At 40.6% G+C, this 27768-nt stretch overlaps 1 protein-coding gene and 1 pseudogene across 5 annotated transcripts in view; both read left to right on the forward strand.

The window, feature by feature from the left end:
- LOC141279743 (lysosomal-associated transmembrane protein 4B pseudogene) lies at positions 1-24706 on the forward strand (annotated as a pseudogene).
- ILRUN (inflammation and lipid regulator with UBA-like and NBR1-like domains) overlaps positions 1-27768 on the forward strand; it is a 121966-nt gene that overhangs the window by 44065 nt on the left and 50133 nt on the right. The gene's annotated exons all lie outside the window — the stretch shown is intronic.

The raw sequence follows: 27768 nt of genomic DNA on the forward strand, positions 1-27768 counted from the left end.
CCCTGTGCAGCCCAGGGTGAAGGAATTAAGGTAACATCTTACAGCATCCCCGGTTGCTCACAGAGCCTGTCAAATTATGTAGCAGGGTGTGGTCCCTTTTAAACAGCGACCCCATGCGGGTAAATGACTTGAATTTAATGACTAATTGGTTCAGTCTAGCGGTCTCCTTTTTATACTAGGAATTTAGTTAAAATTTAGTGAAGTGTAATGAGATATATATTGCATTCTAAACAATGATTTAGTAGTGCTGCTATTTTTATTATGTAATCTAGTAGGTGCTGTAAGAATACTGAAGGCAGTCCCTGTTCTCACAGTCTCTAGACAGAAGTTGTATAAAAAAAGATAATGCACAAAATGTGCATACTTCTCTGCACCTGATGACCTGTCAAGATGCTAGTACCTCTCACTCCTTCTTTTTACTGCCATACTTTTTGGACAGAGTGATTTACACTCATTGTCTCTTTTTCCCATTTACTTTTATTTTTCAAACTAGTCAGTCCTTTACCCACTCCAGTGATGTTTATCAGCAACTACCCAGTTTCCAAATCCAGTAGCCACTTTCCAGTCTTCATACTAACTGACCCTCTATCATTTGGCACCGAACTCTAAATGTTTTTTGAAGTGTGTACCTTCTTAGACTCACGTGGTACCTCTCTTGTTTCTTCTCTGAATGTTCTTTGTCTAGTCTCATTTTTGCCATGGGACTACAGACATACCTTGATTTATTGACGTTCACTTTATTGTGCTTTACAGATAATTTTGTTTTTTACAAATTGAAGATTTGTGACAACCTTTCGTTGAGCAAGTCTGCTGGCACCGTTTTTCCAACAGCATTTGCACACTTTGTGTCTCTGTGTCACATTTTGGTAATTCTCACAATATTTCAAATTTTTTCATTATTATTATATTTGTTATGGTGACCTGTGATCAGCAATCTCTGATGTTTCTATTGTAATTGTTTTGGGATGCCACAAACTGTGCCCACATAAGACTGTGAACTTAATTGGTAAATGTGTGTGTTCTGACCATTCCACCAATTAGCCATTCCTCCATCTCGTTTCCTCTCCTTGGACCTCCCTATTCCCCAAGACACAACAGTATTGAAATTAGGTCGGTTGATAACTCTACAATGGCCTCTAAGTGTTCAAGGGAAAGGAAGAGTCACACATCTCTCACTTTAAAAACTAGAAATGATTAAGCTTAGTGAGGAAGGCATGTCAAAAAACAAGATAGGCCAGAAGCTAGGTAGCTTGTACCAAACAGCTAAGTTGTGAAAGCAGAGGAAAAGTTCTTCAAGGAAATGGAAAGTGCTACTCCAGTGAACACACGAATCATAAGAAAAGTGAAACAGCCTTACCGCTGATATGGAGAAAGTTTGAGTGGTCTGGATAGAAGATCACATCAGCCACAACATTCCCTCAAGCCAAAGCCTAATCCAGAGCAAGGCCCTGACTCTCTTCAACTCTGTGAAGGCTGAGAGAGGTGAAGAAGCTGCAGAAGAAAAGTTTAAAGCTAGCAGCGGTTGGTTCTTGCAGTTTAAGGAAAGAAGTCCTCTCCATAACATAAAAGTGCAAGGTGAAGGAGCAAGTGCTGATGTAGAAGCTGCAGCAAGTTATCCAGAAGATCCAGCTAAGATAATTCATGAAGGTGGGCTACACTAAACAAGAGATTTTCAATGTAGACAAGACAGCCTTATATTGGGAGAAGATGCCATCTAGGACTTTCATAGCTAAGGAGGAGAAGTCAGTGCCTGGCTCCAAAGGACAGGCTTTCTTGTTAGGGGCTAATGCAGCTGGTGGCTTTATGGTGAAGCCAGTGATCATTTACCATTCTGAAAACTCTAGGGCCCTTAAAAATTATGCTCAATCTGCTCTGCCTGTGCTCTGTAAATGAAACAACAAAGCCTGGATGACTGTACATCTGTTTGCAACATGCTTCACTGACCATTTCAAGCCCACTGTTGAGACTTACTGCTCAGAAAAAAAGATTCCTTTCAAAATGTTACTACTGATCGACGGTGCTCCTGGTCACCCAAGAGCTCTGATGGAGATATGCAACGAGATTTTCACGTCTGCCAACACAACATCCGTTCTGTAGCCATAGATCAAAGAGTCATTTCTACTTTCAAGTCTTGTTCTTTAAGAAATACATTTTATTTTATTTTAAATAATTATTTTAAATTACAACTTGAGTGTTCTTCTCTTTCTTCTACCCTGTACACTCTCCCCTTCTCTTTTATTTAATTAATTAATTTATTTTTGGCTGTGTTGGGTCTTCGTTTCTGTGCGAGGGCTTTCTCCAGTTGCGGCGAGCCGGGGCCACTCGTCATCGCGGTGCGCTGTCCTCTCACTGTCGCGGCCTCTCTTGTTGCGGAGCACAAGCTCCAGACGCGCAGGCTCAGTAGTTGTGGCTCACGGGCCTAGTTGCTCCGCAGCATGTGGGATCTTCCCAGACCAGGGCTCGAACCCGTGTCCCCTGTATTGGCAGGCAGATTCTCAACCACTGCGCCACCAGGGAAGCCCAGAAATACATTTTGTGAGGCTATAGTGAATCCTCTGATGCATCTGGGCAAAGTAAGTCCTTCTGGAAAGGATTCACCATTCTAGATGCCATTAAGAACATTTGTGATTCATGGGAGGAGGTCAAAATATCAACATTAAGAGGAGTTTGGAAGAAGCTGACTGTAACCCTCGTGGATGACTTTGGAGGGGTTCGAGACTTCAGCGGAGGAAGTAACTGCAGATGTGGTGGATGTAGCGAGAGAATTAGAAGCGGAGCCTGAAGATGTGACTGAATGGCTGCAATCTCAGGATAAAACTTTAACCGATGAGGAGTTAACTTTTTATGACAAGCAAAGGAAGTGGCTCCTTGAGATGGTATCTAGTCCTGGTGAAGATGCTGTGAAGATTGTTGAAATAACAACAAAGGACTTAGAATATTACATAAACTTAGTTGATAAAGGAATGGCAGGGTTTGAAAGGACTGACTCCCAATTTGAAAGAGTTTCATCTGTGGGCAAAATGCTATCAAACAGCATCGCGTGCTACAGAGAAATTGATCGTAAAAGGAAGAGTCAGTCAAGGCAGCAAACTTCATTGTTCTCTTACTTTAAGCTGCCCCAGCCTTCAGCAACTCCCAAGCTGATCAGTCTGTAGCCATCAACATGGAGGCAAGACCTTCCACCAGCAAAAACGATTACAACTTGCTAAAGGCTCAGATGATGGTTAGCAGTTTTTGCCAATAAAGGAATTTTTAATTAAGATATGTGCATTGTTTTCTTAGACATAATGCTGTTGCACACTTAGACTACAGTGTACAGTAAACGTAATGCACTGGGAAAACAAAAAGTTCATGTGACTCGCTTTATGGCAGTATTCACTGTATTGCATTGATCTGGAACCGAACCAGCTCTGTCTCCAAGGTATGCCTGTCTTAGATTGTGAGCTGGGCCCTGTTTATGCTCTGTGACCTCATCCACCCACCTGGCTTCATCTGTCACCAGTACGGCATACATGGTACTCGAAGTCATATCTGTGGTGCAGACTCCTTGGAGTTTCAAACCTGTATTTAAGTGCTTGTGGACAGAACCTCTGGATATTCTGTAGAGTTTTGTATTTTAGTATCTCCTAGGCAAAACTTACATTCTTGTAATTGTCATCCCACTGAGATGATCAGGCCAGAAGCTTGAGTCATCTTTTGTTCTGTCTTATCATCCTTAATCACAGACCAATTCCTATTTGTTTCTCTATATCCTATGTCTTAGAGATCCAGAGAAAAATAAATTAAAAAAGAGTTCCTGTCCTCAGGGAGCTCTTAACTGGGGACTCATGGCCAGTGGGACCTTTGGAGTTATTTAAAGGAGTCCTGGAATTAATTTTCTCATATATGTTTTTGCAGCCAGTGGAAACTTGAAGTATTTCTCTGACTGAAAAAATTATAATGTTTAGTGTCATCCTTTGTAACATCATTCTTTGCCGAAAACCTTTGTGCCTCCTGTAATGGAGCCAAACTCCTTGGCACAGGGCTTAAAGCTCCTCATGGGGCTTCCCTGTTGGCGCAGTGATTGAGAGTCCGCCTGCCGATGCAGGGGACATGGGTTCGTGCCCCGGTCCGGGAAGATCCCACATGCCGTGGAGCGGCTAGGCCCGTGAGCCATGGCTGCTGAGCCTGTGCATCCGGAGCCTGTGCTCCGCAGCGGGAGAGGCCGCAACAGTGAGAGGCCCGCATACCGAAAAAAAAAAAAAAAAAAAAAAAAAAAGCTCCTCATGATCTGGTCTGGTCTCATTTTCACTTTCATCCTTAGTCACCTCTTTACTCTCCACAGCCAGTCCCCAAAGACACCACATGATTTCACTTCTTCATGCCCTTGCTCATGTTGTTCCTATTGCCTGAAATACCTTTTTCTTTACAACAAACCCCTGCTCATCCTCAGCACCCTGGTGAACTCACCTTTCCTCCTTCCCTCCTCCCCCCTTCTTACCCCTCTACCCGAAGGAAATACCTACTTCCCTTTTCACTTATATTATGCACACGCTTGTTATTTTAGTTAACACATTGTGTTTTAGGTGTTTGTTTACTTATCCTTTTCTCCTACTAGACAGTGAACTATCTGTTGAATACAGAATCAACATCATGTAACAATCATATATCAGAATGCAGAGAGATTATTTCTCCCCTCTTCTCAGGCCACCTCTCTTGAGAATCTTCTTACTTGCAAATGGTTTCTCCCATTGCTGAGCTCCATTTCATAATCTCTTTCCCTTTCCTTTGCCTCTCTTTGGCACTTCACCTCTTTCTGCCCAGTTAATTTGATGAATGTCTAATATCGATTTTAAAATGTAAGGTGATACATGTCTCATTTATCTTTGTAACTCTTGAAAAAGCTGAGCCAAGTGGAGAGTGGCTACTCAAATTTTAAAATGCATGTCAGTGTTTTTAAAGGAGGAGGAAGACAACATACATGACTTTAAAAAAAATTTCTTTGATGCAAAGATACTGCTTCATAGTGTTCTCCCATGCTTGAGAGGTCTAGTCTTATTTTGTGCGTGTGTTTTATTGTTAAATTAAAAATAGTTATCACTATATGTGACATTAAAATTTATACTTTTAACATCCCTCTCAAATTCTATAAGTAGGTAGAGTATAAATATACTAGCTCTGAAGGCAGTAAAAACTTCAAAGCCTTTCTTGGTCATATAGTCTGTGAGTTGTTTTTCAGGACTTTGAAATCTAATACCTACAAGGGATCTTAATAGTTCATCTGATTCCATGGTTTTCAAGCATTTTTCTTGATCAGTGGAACCCTTTTCTTGATAAAAGTATATGTGAATGCCTCCTCCAAAAAAGAGAAAAGATAAAACTGAAACTGGCTTTGTTGATTTGGGAGCCTCCTTGGCCCGTGTTTCCCTGCCTTCTGTCTGAGGTGACCTCCAGGGCTGTGTGGAGTATAGTTTGCAAACCCCATCTACTCTAATAAAGAATTTAATTCCATTTACAAGCTACTGTATTCCATTGAATTCAGTTTAATGTTGATTATAAAACATGTCATGATAGCAGAACTGTTAAATGACTGGCAGAAAGTGAAATATACATAATATACATAAAACTACAGCTGTGAACATGTGAAAAAAATAAGCTGCTATGTTAACCTTGGCATGAATGGCTCTTTCAGTTTTTCTGCTCACTCTTAGCTTGCTAGTGCATTGAGTATAGTGTAGTGGTAGGCGTTTGGAATGTAGGACTACATTGCCTGGGCACAAACTTGGACAAGTTAGGTAACTTCTCTGTGCCTTATCTTTCTGCTTTTTTTTTTTAAGGTTTGTTTTTTTTGATGTGGACCTTTTTTTTTTAAGTCTTCATTGAATTTGTTACAATATTGCTTCTGTTTTATGTCTTGGTTTTTTGGCCAAGAGGCATGTGGGATCTTAGCTCGCTGATCAGGGATTGAACCTGTATCCCCTGCATTGGAAGGCGACATCTTAACCACTGGACTGCCGGGGAAGTCCCTCATCTTTCTGTTTTAACAACAAAGCTTGCTTTGTTTGTTTGGTTTTGGTTTTGGTTGGGTGGTCTCTTCTTGAGTCTTTAATGGTCTTTTCTAGAAAGAATCCATTCTCCTTATTTTTATAATAATACTTATGTTGTTTGAGCTCATTTCTCTTCCTAAAAGGAATTCTTGCCATATTTAATAATTTACAAAGTGGGTCTTCTTCCCTCATTTTAGATTGGTTGTACTCTTTCAGTCTCTCAACAGGAGTGTGCTATTGGCATATTGTGTGGACAGTTCTTGTTTATGTGGGGCATATTTATAAGACCCTTGGCCCTCTCACTAAATACCATGTTCATCTTTAGAGCCACCCCTCCTCTCCCACCACACACATTTCTAACGCCCTTGGTTGAGTACCACTAAGTATTTGATTCTTGGCAGAATTATTTTCAAGCTCAAACATTTTATTTTATCTTCTTTCTACAGACTTTTGCTTCTTAGATAAAAACAACCTGTTATCTAATGCCTACTTTATGTCAGGCATTGTACTGGGCTTTTTCATATAAATTATATGGGAAATATTAGCTGCACTTTATGGGTGGGGAAACTGAAGACCAGAGATAATTAATGACTTGTCTAAGTTTCAGTGAAAGTTATAAATTATAAATTAGCTATAAATTATAGTTATAAATGAACAAAAGTAGTTTTATGATCTTTGCCATTGGACACTACTATATTAGGTTTACGGGGAAACTTTGGCTCCAGGTTGTTGGTACTTGGCAGAGTTTAGGGAGACTGGGGTATATGGTCCACAAGTCCTCTCCATTTCCGGAGTGAGTGGGAATGAGGGTCAGGCTGAGATTGGCAAGGTGACTCTTAGGTGGTTGAGTAAATACCGGTGTTCCCCAAGGAGTTCCTGCTTTCCAGGAGATATACAGTTCCTGTAGGACACTTAACTCTTGGAAAGGAGTAAGCAGCATGGGTGCTTGTCACCATTTTAGCCTTGGTACAAACATGCCTCCCCTCTTCCTAGTAGAGTACCGTCTTTCAAAGTTCCACAGGAGACGGACTTCCCTAGCGGTCCAGTGGTTAAGACTCCATGCTCTCAAATGCAAGGGGTGCTGGTTCAGTCCCTGGTTGGGGAACTAAGGTCCCACATGCTGCACGATACAGCCAAAAAAAAAAAACCACCCAAAAGAAAAAACCCAAAAAAACCCAAAGTTCCACAGGAGAGCTGTACCCCTGCACTTGATGGTTCCTTCTAAAGCAGAGGGGTTCTAGTTGTGAAGTAGGCACTGAGGTCACGTGATACTCTGGTTATCACATGCTGATGAGGGTTTCTTCCACTTGAAATAGCTCTTCTTGTTAAATGGCTTCACGTGGTTCCTTAGGGACAATTCACATGTAGATTAAATACTTATATTCATTTAGTTTTCTCAGAGGTTAGAAATGGAACTTCCCTTATTAAGCTCCCAAATCATACTATATAATATAGTCCCACAGGTTAGGAAACTTAATGGTTGCTCTATGTAAACCACACAGTTTATTTCTTTAAACCTTTGTAAGTTCCTCTTTCAGCTTCTCCAGTTTATGGAATGTCCACCTTAACCAGGTAGTGTGGGACTGCTCCTCCTCATTCTTCTCCAGTGTTTTAACTGATGATGTTGTAAAAGAAGCTCTGGTTTCATAGATGTCCTCTAGACTCTACACAGGTGTCTTCTGTTTAGATGCTGTTCTACTTGGCATCTCTGCCAGCTCTCTTGCCCTTTTGCCTACTGACCCCACCTTTAGAATGTCTCTCTTTTATGTTGCACTCAAAAACCCTGCTTCATTTGGTTCTAGAAGATCCTCAATAAGATACTCTCTGAAAAAGGAAGGGAGGGAGGAAGGAAGGAAGGAAAACCACCAGCAGCAGCAGCCACAAGCCAGATTAGAGCTCCTGGAGCAGTCAGCCAACATGGTGCCATTCTAGCCCCCTAGACATGTGTATCATTTAGCAACAGCCTGTGGAACAAAAACCACATTCACAGAAAAATAGACAAGATGAAAAGGCACAGGGCTGTGTACCAGATGAAGGAACAAGATAAAACCCCAGAAAAACAACTAAATGAAGTAGAGATAGGCAACCTTCCAAAAAAAGAATTCAGAATAATGATAGTGAAGATAATCCAGGACCTCAGAAAAAGAATGGAGGCAGAGATTGAGAAGATGCAAGAAATGTTTGGCAAAGACTTAGAAGAATTAAAGAACAAATAAACACAAATGAACAATACAATAACTGAAATGAAAAGTACACTAGAAGGAATCAATAGCAGAATAACTGAGGCAGAAGAACAGATAAATGACCTGGAAGACAGAATGGTGGAATTCACTGATGCAGAACAGAATAAAGAAAAAAGAATGAAAAGAAATGAAGACAGCCTAAGAGACCTCTGGGACAACATTAAACGCAACAACATTTGCATTATAGGGGTCACAGAAGGAGAAGAGAGAAAGACCTGAGAAAGTATTTGAAGAGATTATAGTCAAAAACTTCCCCAACATGGGAAAGAAATTAGCCACCCAAGTCCAGGAAGCACAGAAAGTCCCATACAGGATAAACCCAAGGGGACACACGCCGAGACACATAGTAATCAAATTGGCAAAAATTAAAGACAAAAATGATTGAAAGCAGTAAGGGAAGAACAACAAATAACATACAAGAGAACTCCCATGAGGTAAACAGCTGATTCCTCAGCAGAAACTCTACAAGCCAGAAGGGAGTGGCATGACATATTTAAAGTGATGAACCTACAACCAAGATTACCCTTCCCAGCAAGGATCTCATTCAGATTTGATGAGAAGTCAGAAGCTTTACAGACAAACAAAAGCTAAGAGAATTCACCACCACCAAACCAGCTCTACAGCAAATGCTAAAGGAACTTCTCTAAGTGGGAAACACAAGAGAAGAAAAGGACCTACAAAAACAAACCCAAAACAATTAAGAAAATGATCATAGGAACATACGTATCGATAATTACCTTAAACGTGAATGGATTAAATGCTCCAACTAAAAGACACAGGCTCGCTGAATGGACGCATATATATGCTGTCTACAAGAGACCCACTTCAGACCTAGGGACACATACAGACTGAAAGTGAGGGGATGGAAAAAGATGTTCCATGCAAATGGAAATCAAAAGAAAGCTGGAGTAGCAATACTCATATCTGATAAAATAGACATTAAAGTAAAGAATATTACAAGAGACAAGGAAGGACACTACATAATGATCAAGGGATCAATCCAAGAAGAAGACAAAACAATTATAAATATATATGCACCCAACATAGGAGCACCTCAATACATAAGGCAACTGCTAACAGCTATAAAAGAAGAAATGGACAGTAACATAATAATAATGGGAGACTTTAACACCTCACTTACACCAATGCACAGATCATCCAAACAGAAAATTAATATGGAAACACAAGCTTTAAATGACCCAGTAGACGAGATAGATTTAATTGATATTTCTAGGACATTCCATCCAAAAACAGCAGATTACACTTTCTTCTGAAGTGCGCACAGAACATTCTCCAGGATAGATCACATCTTGGGTCACAAATCAAGCCTCAGTAAATTTAAGAAAATTGAAATCGTATAAAATTTCTGACCACAATGCTGTGAGATTACAAATCAATTACAGGGAAAAAAACCCTAAAAAACACAGACACATGGAGGCTAAACAATATGTTACTAAATAACCAAGAGACCACTGAAGAAATCAAATAGGAAATCAAAAAATACCTAGAGACAAACGACAATGAAAACACGACAGTCCAAAACCTATGGGATGCAGCAAAAGCAGTTCTAAGAGGGAAGTTTATAGCAATACAAGCCTACCTGAAGAAACAAGAAAAATCTCAAATAAACAATCTAACCTTACACCTAAAGGAACTAGAGAAAGAAGAACAAACAAAGCACAAAGTTAGCAGAAGGAAAGAAATCATAAAGATCAGAGCAGAAATAACTGAAATAGAAACAAAGAAAACAGTAGCAAAGATCAATAAAAGTTAGTTCTTTGGGAAGATAAACAAAATTGATAAACCATTAGCCAGACTCATCAAGGAAAAGAGGGAGAGGACTCAAATCAATAAAATTAGAAATGAAAAAGGAGAAGTTACAACAGACACCACAGAAATACAAAGCATCCTAAGAGACAACTACAACAACTCTATGGCAATAAAATGGACAACCTGGAAGAAATGGACAAATTCTTAGAAAGATATAACCTTCCAAGACTGAACCAGGAAGAAATAGAAAATATGAACAGACCAGTCACAAGTAATGAAATTGAAACTGTGATTAAAAATCTTCCAACAGGGCTTTCCTGTTGGTGCAGTGGTTGAGAGTCTGCCCGCTGATGCAGGGGACATGGGTTCATGCCCTGGTCCAGGAAGATCCCACATGCTGTGGAGCGACTGGGCCCATGAGCCATGGCCACTGAGCCTGTGCGACCGGAGCCTGTGCTCCGCAGCGGGAGAGACCGCAGCAGTGAGGCCCGTGTACTGCCCAAAAAAAAAAAAAAAAAAAAAAATCTTCCAACAAACAAAACTCCAGGACCAGATGGCTTCAGAGGTGAATTCTATCAAACATTTAGAGAAGAGCTAACACCCATCCTTCTCAAACGCTTCCAAAGCATTGCAGAGGAATGAACACTCCCAAACTCATTCTATGAGGCCACCATCACCCTGATACCAAAACCAGACAAACATACCACAAAAAAGGAAAATTACAGACCAATATCACTGATGAATATAGATGGAAAAGTCCTCAACAAGGGCTTCCCTGGTGGCGCAGTGGTTGAGAGTCCGCCTGCCGATGCAGGGGATACGGGTTTGTGCCCTGGTCCGGGAAGATCCCACATGCCGCGGAGCGGCTGGGCCCGTGAGCCATGGCCGCGCAGCCTGCACATCCGGAGCCTGTGCTTCGCAAAGGGAGAGGCCACAACAGTGAGAGGCCCGCGTACTGAAAAAAAAAAAAAAAAAAAAAAAATCCTCAACAAAATACTAGCAAATAGAATCCAGCAACACATTAAAAGGATCATACACCATGATCAAGTGGGATTTATCCCAGGGATGCAAGCGTTCTTCAGTATACGCAAATCAATCAATGTGATACATCATATTAACAAACTGAAGAAGAATAAACATATGGTAATCTCAGTAGATGCAGAAAAACTTTTGACAAACTTCAACACCCATTTATGATAAAAACTCTCCAGAAAGTGGGCATAGAGGGAACCTACCTCAACATAATAAAGGCCATATATGACAAACCCACAGCAAACATCATTCTCAATGGTGAAAAACTGAAAGTATTTCCTCTACAATCAGGAACAAGACAAGGATGTCCACTCTTACCACTATTATTCAACATACTTTTGGAAGTCCTAGCCTTGGCAATCAGAGAAGAAAAAGAAATAAAAGGAATACAAATTGGAAAAGAAGAGGTAAAACTGTCACTCTTCGCAGATGACATGATACTCTACATAGAGAATCCTAAAGATGCCACCAGAAAACAGAGCTAATCAATGAATTTGGTATAGTTGCAGGATACAAAATTAATTCACAGAAATCTCTTGCATTCCTATACACTAATGATGAAAAATCTGAAAGAGAAGTTAAGGAAACACTCCCATTTACCATTGCAACAAAAAGAATATAATACCTAGGAATAAACCTACCTAAGGAGACAAAAGACCTGTATGTAGAAAACTATAAGACCCTGATGAAAGAAATTAAAGATGATACCAACAGATGGAGAGATATACCATGTTCTTGATTTGGAAGGATCAATATTGTGAAAATGACTCTACTACCCAAAGCAGTCTACAGATTCAGTGCAATCCCTGTCAAATTACCAATGGTATCTTTTACAGAACTAGAACAAAAAATCTTAAAATTTGTATGGAGACCCAAAAGACCCAGAGTAGCCAAAGCAGTCTTGAGGGAAAAAAAACGGAGCTGGAGGAATTAGACTCCCTGACTTCAGACTATACTACAGAGCTACAGTAATCAAGACAATACGGTACTGGCACAGAAAAATACATCAGTGGAACAGGATAGAAAGCCCAGAGATAAACCCACACACCTATGGTCAACTATGACAAAGGAGGCAAAGATATACAATGGAGTAAAGACAGTCTCTTCAGTAAGCGGTGCTGGGGAAACTGGACAGCTACATGTAAAATGAAGTTAGAACACTCCTTAACACCATACACAAAAGTAAACTCAAAATGGATTAGAGACCTAAATGTAAGACCAGACACTTTAAAACTCTTAGAGGAAAACATAGGAAGAACACTCTCTGACATAAATGACAGCAAGATCTCTTTTGATCCACCTCCTAGATTAATGGGAAAAAAAACAAATGGGACTTAATGAAACTTAAAAGCTTTTGCAAAGCAAAAGAAGCTACAAACAAGACGAAAAGACAACCCTGAGAATGGGAGAAAATATTTGCAAGCGAATCAACGGACAAAGGATTAATCTCCAAAATATATAAACAGCTCGTGCAGCTCAATATTAAACAAACCAGCTAATCCAAAAATGGGCAGAAGATCAAAATAGACATTTCTCCAAGAAGACATAGAGATGGCCAAGAAGCACATGAAAAGCTGCTCAACATCACTAATTATTAGAGAAATGCAAATCAAAACTACAATGAAGTATCACCTCACAGCAGTTAGAATGGGCATCATCAAAAAATGTACAAACAACAAATGTTGGAGAGGGTGTGGAGAAAAGGGAACCCTCGTGCACTGTTGGTGGGAATGTAAATTGATATAGCCACTATGGAGAACAGTATGGAGGTTCCTTAAGAAACTAAAAATAGAATTACCATATGACTCACCAATCCCACTACTGGGCATATACCCAGAGAAACCCATAATTCAAAAAGACACATACACCCTAGTGTTCATTGCAGCACTGTTTACAATAGCCAGGTCATGGAAGCAACCTAAATGCCCCTCAACAGACAAATGGTTAAAGAAGATATGGTACATACATACAATGGAGTATTAGCCATAAAAGGGAACGAACTTGGGTCATTTGTAGAGATGTGGATGAATCTAGAGACTGTCATACAGAGGAAATGAAGAGGAAAACCAATATCGTATATTAACGCATTTATGTGGAACCTAGAAAAATGGTACAGATGAACTGGTTTGCTGGGCAGAAATTGAGACACAGATGTAGAGAACAAACATATGGACACCAAGGGGGAAACGTGGTGGTGGGGGAGTGGTGGGATGAATTTGGAGATTGGGATTGATATGTATACATAGATATGTATAAAATGGATGACTAATAAGAACCTGCTGTGTAAAAAGAAAATTTTAAAAAATTCTTTATCTCTTTAAAGAAAAAAAGATACTCTCTGTTTCAGTTTTGATCTCTAGTTCCCTCCAGTATCAGAAATAGGAGTACCCCTTGAAAATAAGAGATTTCTTTTTTGATTTAAAGAATGCTATCCTAAGCTGATTGTGATTTGTATGGGAAGTGTTTTTAGAAGGGACATTTCAATATGTAAATGAGATCCGAAATCCTTAAATATCTTTACCTTATAAGGTCTACATTAAGTTTAAAAGGCGATGGGCTATTTTGGCTTCAGAGAAGGAAGCCTGCAGGTTTGTACAATCCAGTTGGTTGTACTGACACCAAGTGGTCATTTGTTTGGTGGTCGTGTCCAGGTAGTTCCTCAGGAGTCACAGGCAGTGTGAAGTGGCTCTACTGTTCAGATTAATCTCTAAAATGCAGTCATGTGGGTCCTGAACCTCTATGAAGCATCGAAATCAAGAGATCAGGTGAAACAGTGATAGATCTTTAAAGTGTAGTAAATAAAATATTTGCATGTCTAGGTACGAAGCGTCAAATATTTTAACTACTTGAAAATTGTAATGTGAGTAGTTTTAATGTGAACTGTTTGTGCTAACACTGTTTCCTTTATAATTAATTGTATTATTTCCCAGTAGACCAAATATATATCTAAGGGTTTAGTGGAAGTGCAAAAATATAATTTCAAAGCAGCATCTTTTTTCTCATGGTAGCCAGAGCCGTTTTGATAACGGAAATGTCTTTGATCTGGAATGTTAGGTTCCAAGGATTCTGAATTTAAGGATCGACAGTTCCTTAAAAATTTTTAACCAAATTTAATTCTTTATTAATATCCATGTACTTATTGTTAAACAGAAAATAGTTGTAAAACCACTGAGCATTTAAAAAATAAATACTTAGGCATAATTGCTTTTTTAAAAAATATAATTCTTGGAGGCAACTGCTCGTATATCTCGGGGGAGTCATGGAGCAAGGGCTGGCGGGCAGCGAGCGGGGCTGGGAGCGCAAGCAGGAGTGGCTGAGGAGCCGGCAGCAGCCACGCGGCGGGCTCGGTCCAATGCGGCTGAAGCTCCCGCAAACTTGGGTGCGCGCTCGCACTGCTGTGCCAGCAGCCTGAGTGATGAAGATGGTGGCCCCCTGGACTCAGTTCTACTCCAACAGCTGCTGCCTGTGCTGCCATGTCTGCACTGGCACCATCCTGCTTGGCGTCTGGTACCTGATCATCAATGCCGTGGTACTGCTGCTTCTGTTGAGCGCCCTGGCTGATCCAGATCAGTATCACTTTTCAAGTTTTGAACTCGGAGGTGACTTTGAGTTCATGGATGTTGCCAGCATGTGCACTGCTATTGCAGTTTCTCTTCTCATGATCCTGATCTGTGCAGTGGCTACTTATGGAGGATACAGGCAACACGTGGCCTGGATCATCCCATTCTCCTGTTACCAGGTCTTTGATTTTTCCCTGAACACCTTGGTTGCAGTCATTGTGCTTGTTTATCCAGACTCCATCCAGGAATACATACGACAGCTGCCTCCTGATTTTCTTTACGAAGGTGATAGCATGTCAGTGACTCCTACCTTGTTTGGTCTTTATTATTATTCTGTTTATCAGCATTATCTTTACTTTTAAGGGGTACTTGATTAGCTGTGTTTGGAACTGCTACCGATTCATCAGTGGCAGGAACTCCTCCGATGTCCTGGCCTCTGTTACCAGCAATGACACTACGGTGCTATGCACCCCCATACGACGATGCCGCTGTGAATGGCACCGCCAAGGAGCCGCCACCACCTTAGGCTTATGCCTAAGCCTGGAAATAGGGTGTAGCTGAGAGTGACAGCTTGACTTTCATACATCAGGGCAATAGGTCTTTAATTTTACTTCTGAGATGAGCTTCTGAGCTTATTTGTTGCTGAAATGCTACAGTTTAAAATTTTAGATGTTAAGTTGAAACTCTCTGTAGTTTGAAACCTATACTTTAGCTAGAGCACCGTGGTAGAGTAACTGTAGAATTCTTTCTGTGGGGGTTGCGGTGGGCTCCCCTAGTCTTCGCTCAGCATTGAAACTACCCAACAATCCGGATGAACCTTTTGTCTGAGGAGGCTGTTGTACGTGCTGAGCCCCAGAGTTGAAGAATTTATGACACTTTTCTCTCCGTTCCCTCCTTTCTCTTTTGAACACATAAAATAAAATCAAAATTATATGATGCTTAGGCCATTCCAGTTTATAGAACTAACCTTAGGGGAAGAGGAATGTTAATCGTGTAAGTAGTCCATATATACATATACATAAAACAAGTATTTCCTTAGATCCTTTATGATTTAAATTCAGTGACAATTTGAGTTTGCTGGTCAAGGATTTTGTCCATGGGCCAAATTGAAGCCCTTTGTCGATTCCTGGCAGTGAGGACAGTCAGTCGCCACCCCGGTGGCTGCTCTTGTACACCCATGTCTGGGGTCACGGCATGGCGTGTTAGAGGGGAACTGGTTGGTACTGTGTGGTATCTGGTTCTCCCTTTCTCCCAGTTTCCCATCCCTACTCAGAGCCCCCTTTCACTAAGTGTTCTGCCCTAGCCTGACTCAGGGAGGACATCCATCAACCTTTGTCTAGTGGAATTGCTGATATGTATTTACCCAACAATCTGAAAAAAGGTTTTCTTCTCTCCCTGCAAGGCACATCCTACTACTTTGAACTTCTGAGTATATCTCATCATCTTTTAAAATGAGTGTAAAACAGTCTTCAGAAAAATGGGAGGTGGCGGGGGTGCTTTCCTTGTGAAATGCCCTTATCTTGACTACCTGAATTTCAAGGGACTTTTATATATTCATATGTTCAAAAGTCACACCTCTCCTGCTTGTTCATTATTGAATGTGCTGTAAATGAAGCCATTTGGAATTAAAGTGAGATTTGCCCACATCCAAGAAAAAAATATATATATAATTCTTAACTTTTGTGTGTGTATGCATTGGTAAGGGCTATAGCTTAGGTAGAATCTAGTTAAAAATATTTCGTTACGTAGAGAGTATATCCCTATCATAGTGAAACATAAACACATAAAACTTCCTGCGCTTCTTTGATTTTTTTTAACATGTTGATTGGAGTATAATTGCTTTACAGTGGTGTGTTAGTTTTTGCTTTATAACAAAGTGAATCAGTTATACATATACATATGTTCCCATATCTCTTCCCTCTTGCGTCTCTCTCCCTCCCACACTCCCTATCCCACCCCTCTAGGTGGTCACAAAGCACTGAGCTGATCTCCCTGTGCTATGCAGCTGCTTCCCACTAGCTATCTATTTTACGTTTGGTAGTGTATATATGTCCATGCCACTCTCTCACTTTGTCACAGCTTACTCTTCCCCCTCCCCATATCCTCAGGTCCATTCTCTAGTAGGTCTGTGTCTTTATTCCTGTCTTACCCCTACGTTCTTCATGACATTTTTTTCCTTACATTCCATATATATGTGTTAGCATACGGTATTTGTCTCTTTCTTTCTGACTTACTACACTCTGTATGACAGACTCTAGCTCCATCCACCTCACTACAAATAATTCAATTTCGTTTCTTTTTATGGCTGAGTAATATTCCATTTTATATATGTGCCACATCTTCTTTATCCATTCATCTGTTGGTGGACACTTAGGTTGCTTCCATCTCCTGGCTATTGTAAATAGAGCTGCAATGAACATTTTGGTACATGACTCTCTGAATTTGTGGTTTTCTCAGGGTATATGCCCAGTAGTGGGATTGCTGGGTCATATGGTAGTTCTATTTGTAGTTTTTTAAGGAAACTCCATACTGTATCTCCATAGTGGCTGTACCAATTCACATTCCCACCAGCAGTGCAAGAGTGTTCCCTTTTCTCCACACCCTCTCCAGCATTTATTTCTAGATTTTTTGATGTCCATTCTGACTGGTGTGAGATGATATCTCATTGTAGTTTTGATTTGCATTTCTCTAATGATTAATGATGTTGAGCATTCTTTCATGTGTTTGTTGGCAATCTGTATATCTTCTTTGGAGAAATGTCCATTTAGGTCTTCTGCCCATTTTTGGATTGGGTTGTTTGTTTTTTTGTTATTGAGCTGCATGAGCTGCTTGTAAATTTTGGAGATTAATCCTTTGTCAGTTGCTTCATTTCCAAATATTTTCTCCCATTCTGAGGGTTGTCTTTTTGTCTTGTTTATGGTTTCCTTTGCGGTGCAAAAGCTTTTAAGTTTCATTAGGTCCCATTTGTTTATTTTTTTTTAATTTTCCATTTCTCTAGGAGGTGGGTCAAAAAGGATCTTGCTGTGATTTATGTCATAGAGTGTGCTGCCTATGTTTTCCTCTAAGAGTTTGATAGTTTCTGGCCTTACATTTAGGTCTTTAATCCATTTTGAGCTTATTTTTGTGTATGGTGTTAGGGAGTGTTCTAATCTCATACTTTTATATGTACCTGTCCAGTTTTCCCAGCACCACTTATTGAAGAGGCTGTCCTTTCTCCACTGTACATTTCTGCCTCCTTTATCAAAGATAAGGTGAGCATATGTGCGTGGGTTTATCTCTGGGCTTTCTATCCTGTTCCATTGATCTATCTTTCTGGTTTTGTGCCAGTACCATACTGTCTTGATTACTGTAGCTTTGTAGTATAGTCTGAAGTCAGGAGGCCTGATTCCTCCAGATCCGTTTTTCGTTCTCAAGATTGCTTTGGCTGTTTGGGGTCTTTAGTGTTTCCATACAAATTGTGAAATTTTTTGTTCTATTTCTGAGAAAAATGCCAGTGGTAGGGATTGCATTGAATCTGTATATTGCTTTGGGTAGTAGAGTCATTTTCACAGTGTTGATTCTTCCAATCCAAGAACATGGTATATCTCTCCATTTATTTGTATCATCTTTAATTTCTTTCATCAGTGTCTTATAATTTTCTGCATACACGTTTTTTGTCTCCTTAGGTAGGTTTATTCCTAGATATTTTATTCTTTTTGTTGCAATGGTAAATGGGAGTGTTTTCTTAATTTCACTTTCAGATTTTTCATCATTAGTGTATAGGAATGCCAGAGATTTCTGTGCATTAATTTTATATCCTGCTACTTTACCAAATTCATTGATTAGCTCTAGTAGTTTTCTGGTAGCATCTTTAGGATTCTCTGTGTATAGTATCATGTCATCTGCAAACAGTGACAGCTTAACTTCTTTTCCAATTTGGATTCCTTTTACTTCCTTTTCTTCTCTGATTGCTGTGGCTAAAACTTCCAAAACTATGTTGAATAAGAGTGGTGAGAGTGAGCCACCTTGTCTTGTTCCTGATCTTAGTGGAAATGCTTTCAGTTTTTCACCATTGAGGACGATATTGGCTGTGGGTTTGTCATATATGGCCTTTATTATGTTGAGGAACGTTCCCTCTATGCCTACTTTCTGTAGGGTTTTTTTTTTTTTTTCCCGGTACGTGGGCCTCTCCCTGTTGTGGCCTCTCTCATTGCGGAGCACAGGCTCTGGATGCACAGGCTCAGCGGCCATGGCTCACGGACCCAGCCATTCCGCAGCATGTGGGATCTTCCCGGACCGGGGCACGAACCCGTGTCCCCTGCATTGGCAGGCGGACTCTCAACCACTGCGCCACCAGGGAAGCCGTCTGTAGAGTTTTTATCATAAATGGTTGTTGAATTTTGTCGAAAGCTTTCTCTGCATCTATTGAGATGATGATATGGTTTTTCTCCTTCAGTTTGTTAATATGGTGTATCACGTTGATTGATTTGCGTATATTGAAGAATCCGTGCATTCCTGGAATAAACCCCACTTGATCATGGTGTATGATCCTTTTAATGTGCTGTTGGATTCTGTTTGCTAGTATTTTGTTGAGGATTTTTGCATCTGTGTTCATCAGTGATATTAGCCTGTAGTTTTCTTTCTTTGTGACATCTTTGTCTGGTTTCGGTATCAGGGTGATGGTGGCCTCGTAGAATGAGTTTGGGAGTGTTCCTCCCTCTGCTATATTTTGGAAGAGTTTGAGAAAGATAGGTGTTAGCTCTTCTCTAAATGTTTGATAGAATTCGCCTGTGAAGCCATCTGGTCCTGGACTTTTGTTTGTTGGAAGATTTTTAATCACAGTTTCAATTTCAGTGCTTGTGATTGGTCTGTTCATATTTTCTATTTCTTCCTGATTTAGTCTTGGCAATTTGTGCATTTCTAAGAATTTGTCCATTTCTTCCCAGTTGTCCATTTTATTGGCCTAGAGTTGCTTGTAGTAATCTCTCATGATCTTTTGTATTTCTGCAGTGGCAGTTGTAACTTCTCTTTTTTCATTTCTAATTGTATTGATTTGAGTCTTCTCCCTTTTTTTCTTGATGAATCTGGCTAATGGTTTATCAATTTTGTTTATCTTCTCAAAGAATCAGCTTTTAGTTTTATTGATCTTTGCTATCATTTCCTTCATTTCTTTTTCATTTATTTCTGATCTGATCTTTATTATTTCTTTCCTTCTGCTAACTTTGGGGGTTTTTTGTTCTTTCTCTAATTGCTTTAGGTGCAAGGTTAGGTTATTTATTCAAGATGTTTCCTGTTTCTTAATGTAGGATTGTATTGCTATAAACTTCCCTCTTAGAACTGCCTTTGCTGCATCCCATAGGTTTTGGGTCGTCGTGTCTCCATTGTCATTTGTTTCTAGGTATTTTTTGATTTCCTCTTTGATTTCTTTAGTGATCACTTCGTTATTAAGTAGTGTATCATTTAGCCTCCATGTGTTTGTATTTTTTACAGATCTTTTCCTGTAATTGATATCTAGTCTCATAGCGTTGTGGTCAGAAAAGATAGTTGATACAATTTCAATTTTCTTAAATGTACCAAGGCTTGATTTGTGACCCAACATATGATCTATCCTGGAGAATGTTCCATGAGCACTTGAGAAAAATGTGTATTCTGTTGTTTTTGGATGGAATGTCCTATAAATATCAATTAAGTCCATATTTTTTAATGTATCATTTAAAGCTTGTGTTTCCTTATTTATTTTCATTTTGGGTGATCTGTCCATTGGTTAAAGTGGGGTGTTAAAGTCCCCTACTATGAGTGTGTTACTGTCGATTTCCCCTTTTATGGCTGTTAGTATTTGCCTTATGTATTGAGGTGCTCCTATGTTGTGTGCATAAATATTTACAATTGTTATATCTTCTTGGATTGATCCCTTGATCATTATGTGGTGTCCTTCTTTGTCTTTTGTAATAGTCTTTTTTTTTTTTTTTTTTTTGCGATACACGGGCCTCTCACTGTTGGCCTCTCCCGTTGCAGAGCACATGCTCTGGACGCACAGGCTCAGCGGCCATGGCTCTTGTGCCCAGCTGCTCCGCGGCATGTGGGATCTTCCCAGACCGGGGCAGTAACCCATGTCCCCTGCATTGGCAGGCGGACTCTCAACCACTGCACCACCAGGGAAGCCCTCTTGTAATAGTCCTTATTTTAAAGTCTGTTTTGTCTGATATGAGATTTGCTACTCCAGCTTTCTTCTGATTTCCATTTGCATGGAATATCTTTTTCCATCCCCTCACTTTCAGTCTGTATGTGTCCCTAGGTCTGAAGTGGGTCTCTTGTAGACAGCATATATATGGGTCTTGTTTTTGTATCCATTCAGCCAGTCTGTGTGTTTTGATGGGAGCATTTAATCCATTTACGTTTAAGGTAATTATCGATATGTATGTTCCTATTCCCATTTTCTTAATTGTTTTGTGTTTGTTATTGTAGGTCTTTTCCTTCTTTTGTGTTTCTTGCCTAGAGAAGTTCCTTTAGCATTTGTTGTAAAGCTGGTTTGGTGGTGCTGAACTCTCTCAGGTTTTGCTTGTCTGTAAAGGTTTTAATTTCTCCATAAAATCTGAATGAGATCCTTGCTGGGTAGAGTAATCTTGGTTGTAGGTTTTTCTCCTTCATCACTTTAAATATGTCCTGTCCTGCCACTCCCTTCTGGCTTGCAGAGTTTCTGCTGAAAGATCAGCTCTTAACCTTATGGGGATTCCCTTGTGTGTTATTTGTTGTTTTTCCCTTGCTGCTTTTAATATGTTATCTTTGTATTTAATTTTTGATAGTTTGATTAATATGTGTCTTGGCGTGTTTCTCCTTGGATTTATCCCGTATGGGACTCTGTGCTTGCTGGACTTATTTCCTTTCCCATATTAGGGAAGTTTTCAACTATAATCTCTTCAAGTATTTTCTCAGTCCCTTTCTTTTTCTCTTCTTATTCCGGGACCCCTATAATTCGAATAATGGTGCGCTTAACGTTGTCCCAGAGGTCTCTGAGACTGTCCTCAGTTCTTTTCATTCTTTTTTCTTTATTCTGCTCTTCAGTAGTTACTTCCAGTATTTTATCTTCCAGGTCACTTATCCATTCTTCTGCCTCAGTTATTCTGGTATTGATCCCTTCTAGAGTATTTTTAATTTCATTTATTGTGTTGTTCATCGTTGCTTGTTTCCTCTTTACTTCTTCTAGGTTCTTGTTAAATGTTTCTTGCATTTTGTCTATTCTATTTCCAAGATTTTGTATCATCTTTACTATCATTATTCTGAATTCTTTTTCAGGTAGACTGCCTAATTTCTCTTCATTTGTTAGGTCTGGTGGGTTTTTATCTTGCTCCTTCATCTGCTGTGTGTTTTTCTGTCTTCTCATTTTGCTTATCTTACTGTGTTTGGGGTCTCCTTTTTGCATGCTGCAGGTTCGTAGTTCCCATTGTTTTTGGTGTCTGTCCCCAGTGGCTAAAGTTGGTTCAGTGGGTTGTGTAGGCTTCCTGGTGGAGGGGACTAGTGCCTGTGTTCTGGTGGATGAGGCTGGATCTTGTCTTTCTGGTGGGCAGGTCCACGTCTGGTGGTGTGTTTTGGGGTGTCTGTGGCCTTATTATGATTTTAGGCAGCCTCTCTGCTAATGAGTGGGGTTGTGTTCCTGTCTTGCTAGTTGTTTGGCATAGGGTGTCCAGCACTGTTGCTTGCTGGTCGTTGAGTGAAGCTGGGTGTTGGTATTGAGATGGTGATCTCTGGGAGATTTTTGCCATTTGATATTACGTGGAGCTGGGAGGTCTCTTGTGGACCAGTGTCCTGAAGTTGGCTCTCCCACGTCAGAGGCACAGCACTGAGTCCTGGCTGCAGCACCAAGAGCGTTTCATCCACACGCTCAGAATAAAAGGGAGAAAAAGTAGAAAGAAAGAAAGAGGATAAAATAAAATAAAGTTATTAAAATAGAAAATAATGGTTAAGAAAAAAATTTTTATTAAAAACAAAACAAAACAAAAACGGACGGACAGAACCCTATACAGACAAAATCGCACACAGAAGCATACACATACAGACTCACAAAAAGAGGAAAAGGGGAAAAAATAATGTATCTTGCTCTCAACGTCCACCTCCTCAATTTGGGATGATTTGTTGTCTATTCACGTATTCCACCGTTGCAGGGTACATCAAGTTGATTGTGGAGATTTAATCCGCTGCTCCTGAGGCTGCTGGGAGAAATTTCCCTTTCTTTCTCTTCTTCGTTCGCACAGCTCCTGGGGTTCAGCTTTGGATTTGGCCCCGCCTCTGCATGTAGGTCACTGGAGGGCGTCTGTTCTTCGCTCAGACAGGACAGGGTTAAAGGAGCAGCTGATTAGGGGGCTCTGGCTCACTCAGGCCGAGGGGAGGGAGGGGCACGGATGCAGGGCGAGCCTGCTGCGGCAGAGCCTGGCGTGACATTGCCCTGCCTGAGTCACGCTGTGCGTTCTCCCGGGGAAGTTGTCCCTGGATCACGGGACCCTGGCAGTGGCGGGCTGCACAGGCTCCCTGGAGGGGAGGTGTGGATAGTGACCTGTGCTTGCACAGGTTTCTTGGTGGTGGCAGCAGCGGCCTTAGCGTCTCATGCCTGGCTCTGGGTTCCGCGCTGATAGCTGCGGCTCGCGCCCGTCTCTGGAGCTCCTTTAAGCAGCGCTCTTAATCCCCTCTTCTCGTGCACAAGGAAACAAAGAGGGAAGAAAAAGTCTCTTGCGTCTTCGGCAGGTCCAGACTTTTTCCCGGACTCCCTCCCGGCTAGGCGTGGTGCACTAACACCTTCAGGCTGTGTTCACGCCGCCAACTCCAGTTCTCTCCCTGCATCCAACCGAAGCCCAAGCCTCAGCTCCCAGCACCGCCCGCCCCTGCGTGTGAGCAGACAAGCCTCTCAGGCTGGTGAGTGCTGGTCAGCACTGGTCCTCTGTGCGGGAATCTCTCTGCTTTGCCCTCCGCACCCCTGTTGCTGTACTCTCCTCCGCGGCTCCGAAACTTCCCCCCACCGCCACCTGCAGTCTCCGCCCGTGAAGGGGTTCCTAGTGTGTGGAAACCTTTCCTCCTTCACAGCTCCCTCCCACTGGTGTAGGTCCCGTCCATATTCTTTTGTCTCTGTTTATTCTTTTTTATTTTGCCCTACCCAGGTTCGTGGGGGAGTTTCTTGCCTTTTGGGAGGTCTGAGGTCTTCTGCCAGCGTTCAGTGGGTGTTCTGTAGGAGTTGTTCCATGTGTAGACGTATTTCTGATGTATCTGTGGGGAGGAAGGTGATCTCCGTGTCTTACTCTTCTGCCATCTTCCCCCTCCTCACTTATGTGACAGTAATTTTAATGTGCATCATTGGTTTAATGACTACTTTTCTTGTGAGGAGAAGGGAAGAGCATTGTCATATTAAATGAACATATTTGATCATATGCATTTTGATTTCAGAAATATTAAAAATGAGGTGAAAAGTAAGACTTACAATGGAGGAGATATGTCCATTTCCCCGTCACAAAAATGTTTACATGTATGCTGAAAGTGTTTCAGATGAGTAATTCTTAAGGTTTTACTGAATTGTTATGTGATGGGAATTTTTAATAAGTGCCATTGTGTACCCTTGCCACTGAATCAGACCACAGCATGTCTCTTACAAATCAGGAAGCAAGCATAATTGCTTCCTATTCAAATCATGGTGGATATCTAATTTATCAGTACAGTAGTCCCCCTCTTGTCCTTGGGGGAACATTCCAAGACCCCCAGTGGATGCCTGAAACCACGGATAGTGCTGAACCCCATATATACTTGGTTTTTCCTGTACATACATACCTATGATAAAGTTTAATTTATAAATCAAGCACAATAAGAGATTAACATAACATAATAAAATAGAACAGTTATAACAATATGCTGTAATAAGAGTTATGTGAATGTGGTCTCTCTCCCTCTCTCCTTCTGTCTCTCTCTCTCAAAATATTTTATTGTTTGTAATCACCCTTCTTGTGAAGATGTGAGATGATAAAATACCTACAAGGAGGATCATTTGCTTTGGGTGATCCTGGATCATCAAGCCATGACAATGTGAATGGTTGGATGTCAGGAGCAGATGATGTCGATGGTTGGGGATTCTGGGTGGGATGGAGTGGGAAGGCATGAGATTTCATTACACCACTTAGAATGGTGTGCAGCTTAAAACTTATGAATTGTGTATTTCTGGAATTTTCCATTTAGTATTTTCAGATTGAGGTTGGCCTTGGGTAATTGAAACCACAGAAAGCAAAACTGTGGGTGTGGGGCTATATAACTACTGAAAAATATGTGGTTATTTTATTTTAACAGAATGGTGATTAGTGTCTAAAGTAATTGAAGTATAGGGCTTTTAAGGTTTATCTGATATTTTAATTTTTATGATGCAGTTTATATTCCTTAATTATTGCTCGAAATGTAGCTGTTATTTTTAAAAACCTCCTATTAGGGGCTTCCCTGGTGGCTCAGTGGTTGAGAATCTGCCTGCCGATGCAGGGGACACGGGTTTGAGCTCTGGTCTGGGAAGATCCCACATGCCACGGAGCAACTAGGCCTGTGAGCCACAACTACTGAGCCTGCGCGTCTGGAGCCTGTGCTCCACAATATGAGAGGCCGCGATAGTGAGAGACCTGCGCACTGCGATGAAGAGTGGCCCCCACTTGCCGCAACTAGAGAAAGCCCTCGCACAGAAACGAAGACCCAGCACAGCCATAAATAAATACATACATACCTCCTATTAGTCTTGCAGTTAACTGTAGGAATTTTTGAAGAGGGTATCTTTTTACTGAAAAGCAAATTCCATTCTCTTCCTGTAATGATGCTTTGACATTAGCCACACAGTGCTCTAATGAGTTTTTCCTTGGAATGGCAAAGATATTTATCACTTAGAAATTAGTTCATTCTGTAATCTTTATCTTGAAAAACAAAATCCCTTTTTAAAAAACCCTCTTAATTTTTCTCCTTTTAACTTTAAAGAGCTTATGGTTTCCTTTCTTTACAAAGAGAATGTCAATGTCAGACATTTGGCTCCAGGTAGGAATGCTTTGAGCCTCTGGATTTTACTTGGTAGTGATCAGTGTCCTTCCAGTTTCCTCTTATGATTTCTAAGAGTTTTGCTTGTACTTTGTTTTGAGATGGTCTTGAAAGTAACTGAATTCTACAGTGGGTCAGGCTTTGGCTTAGTAGTCACTTCAAAGTCATTTTTTCCTTTTTTAGTTTTACAATTGTCTTTTGTATTTAGAAATCAGAAGTGAATAGGAAAGCAGACCTTATCTGACCTAAGTCTTACTAAGACTTTAAAGAGCATTTAATAATACATTTTATTTAACTTGGTATAGCCCAAATAGTATCATTTCAACGTCTGGCTGTAGTTCCACTTCAAGCACTCAGTAGCTACATGTGGCTAGTGGCCTGCAGCTCTATAAACTCTGGTATGTTGTACCAATTTTTTTTGTTTTCTGTAACAAATTGCGTAGAATTGGTGGCCATCTTCTTCTTAAGAATTTGCTAGTGAAACCTGGGCCTGGAGGGTTCTTCTTTTTATTTATTTATTCATTTATTTTTGGCTGCATTCGGTCTTCGTTGCTGCACGTGAGCTTTCTCTAGTTGCGGCGAGCAGGGGCTACTCTTCGTTGCAGTGCGTGGGCTTCTCATTGTGGTAGCTTCTCTTGTTGCCGACCACGGGCTCTCGGTGCACGGCCTCAGTAGTTGTGGCTCGTGGGCTCAATAGCCCAGGCTCAGTAGTTGTGGCACACGGGCTTAGTTGCCCTGCGGCATGTGGGATCTTCCCGGACCAGGGCTCAAACCCATGTCCCCTGCATCGGCAGGCGGATTCTTCACCACTGAAGCCCTTCAGTTTATTTTTATAGTTATAGATCTGTTCAGGTTATGTTTCATCTTGGGTGACTTTGCGTAATTTCAAGGAATTGATCCTTTTCACTAAATCATTGAATTTATGTGTGTAGAATTGTTTGTACTATCCTTTATTATCATTCTAATGCTTTCTGTGTATGTAGTGATAACCCGCTCTTATTCTTGATATTTTGTGTCTCCTCTCTTTTTTTCTTTAATAATCTTGATAGATTTCTTAATTTTAAGAAAACCAGCTTTTGGGTTCATTGATTTTCCTGTTTTTCTGTTTTCAGTTACATGGATTTCTGCTCTTTTTATTTATTATTATTATTATTATTTTGGCTGCGTTGGGTCTTCATTGCTGTGCGCCAGCTTTCTCTAGTTGCGGCGAGCAGGGCTACTCTTTGTTGTGGTGCGTGGGCTTCTCATTGTGGTGGCTTCTCTTGTTGCAGAGCACGGGCTCTAGAGCACAGGCTCAATAGTTGTGGCGCACAGGCTTAGTTGCTCTGTGGCATGTGGGATCTTCCCAGACCGTGGCTCGAACCCGTGTCACTGAATTGGCAGGTGGATTCTTAACCACTGCACCACCAGGGAAGTCCCTGGATTTCTGCTCTTAATTTTATTATTTCTCTCCTTCTGCTTGACTTGGGTTTATTTTTTTCTTTTTCTAGTGTCTTAAGATGGAAGCTTGGGGTCATTGATTTGAGACCTTTCTTTTATAATGTAGGTATTTAATATTATTCTCTTAGTCTGTTTGGGCTGCTGTAATAAACTACTATAGACTGGGTGGCTTGTAAACAACTGAAATTTATTTCTTACATTTCTGGAGGCTGGGAAGTCTAAAATAGAGATGCTGGCAGATTCAGTGTCTGTTGAGGGCTAGTCTCCTACTTCATAAGGTGGCCTTTGTATCCTTTCTGGGATGTTTTTTAATAAGGATGCTAATGTCATTCATGAGGGCTCTACCCTTAGGACCTAATCACCTCTCAGAGGCCCAACTTCGAAATACACTCACATTGGGGATTAAGTTTCAAAATAAAAATTTGGTGGGGGGAGGATACAAATGTTTAGTCTACAACAACTGTAAATTTCCCTCAGAGTGCTGCTTTTAGCTGCTTATCATAAATTTTGAAATACTGTATTTTCATTTTCATTCAGTTCAAAGTATTTCCTAATTTCCCTTGAGACTTCCTGTTTGACCCATGGATTGTATTGAAGTATGCAGTTAAGTTTCCAAATGTTTGGTAATTTTTCTGTTATCTTGTTTGATCATTTCTAGTTTAATTCTATTATGTTAAGAGA

Source organism: Tursiops truncatus, chromosome 10 (assembly GCF_011762595.2).
Source record: "Tursiops truncatus isolate mTurTru1 chromosome 10, mTurTru1.mat.Y, whole genome shotgun sequence".
Classification (NCBI taxonomy): domain Eukaryota; kingdom Metazoa; phylum Chordata; class Mammalia; order Artiodactyla; family Delphinidae; genus Tursiops; species Tursiops truncatus.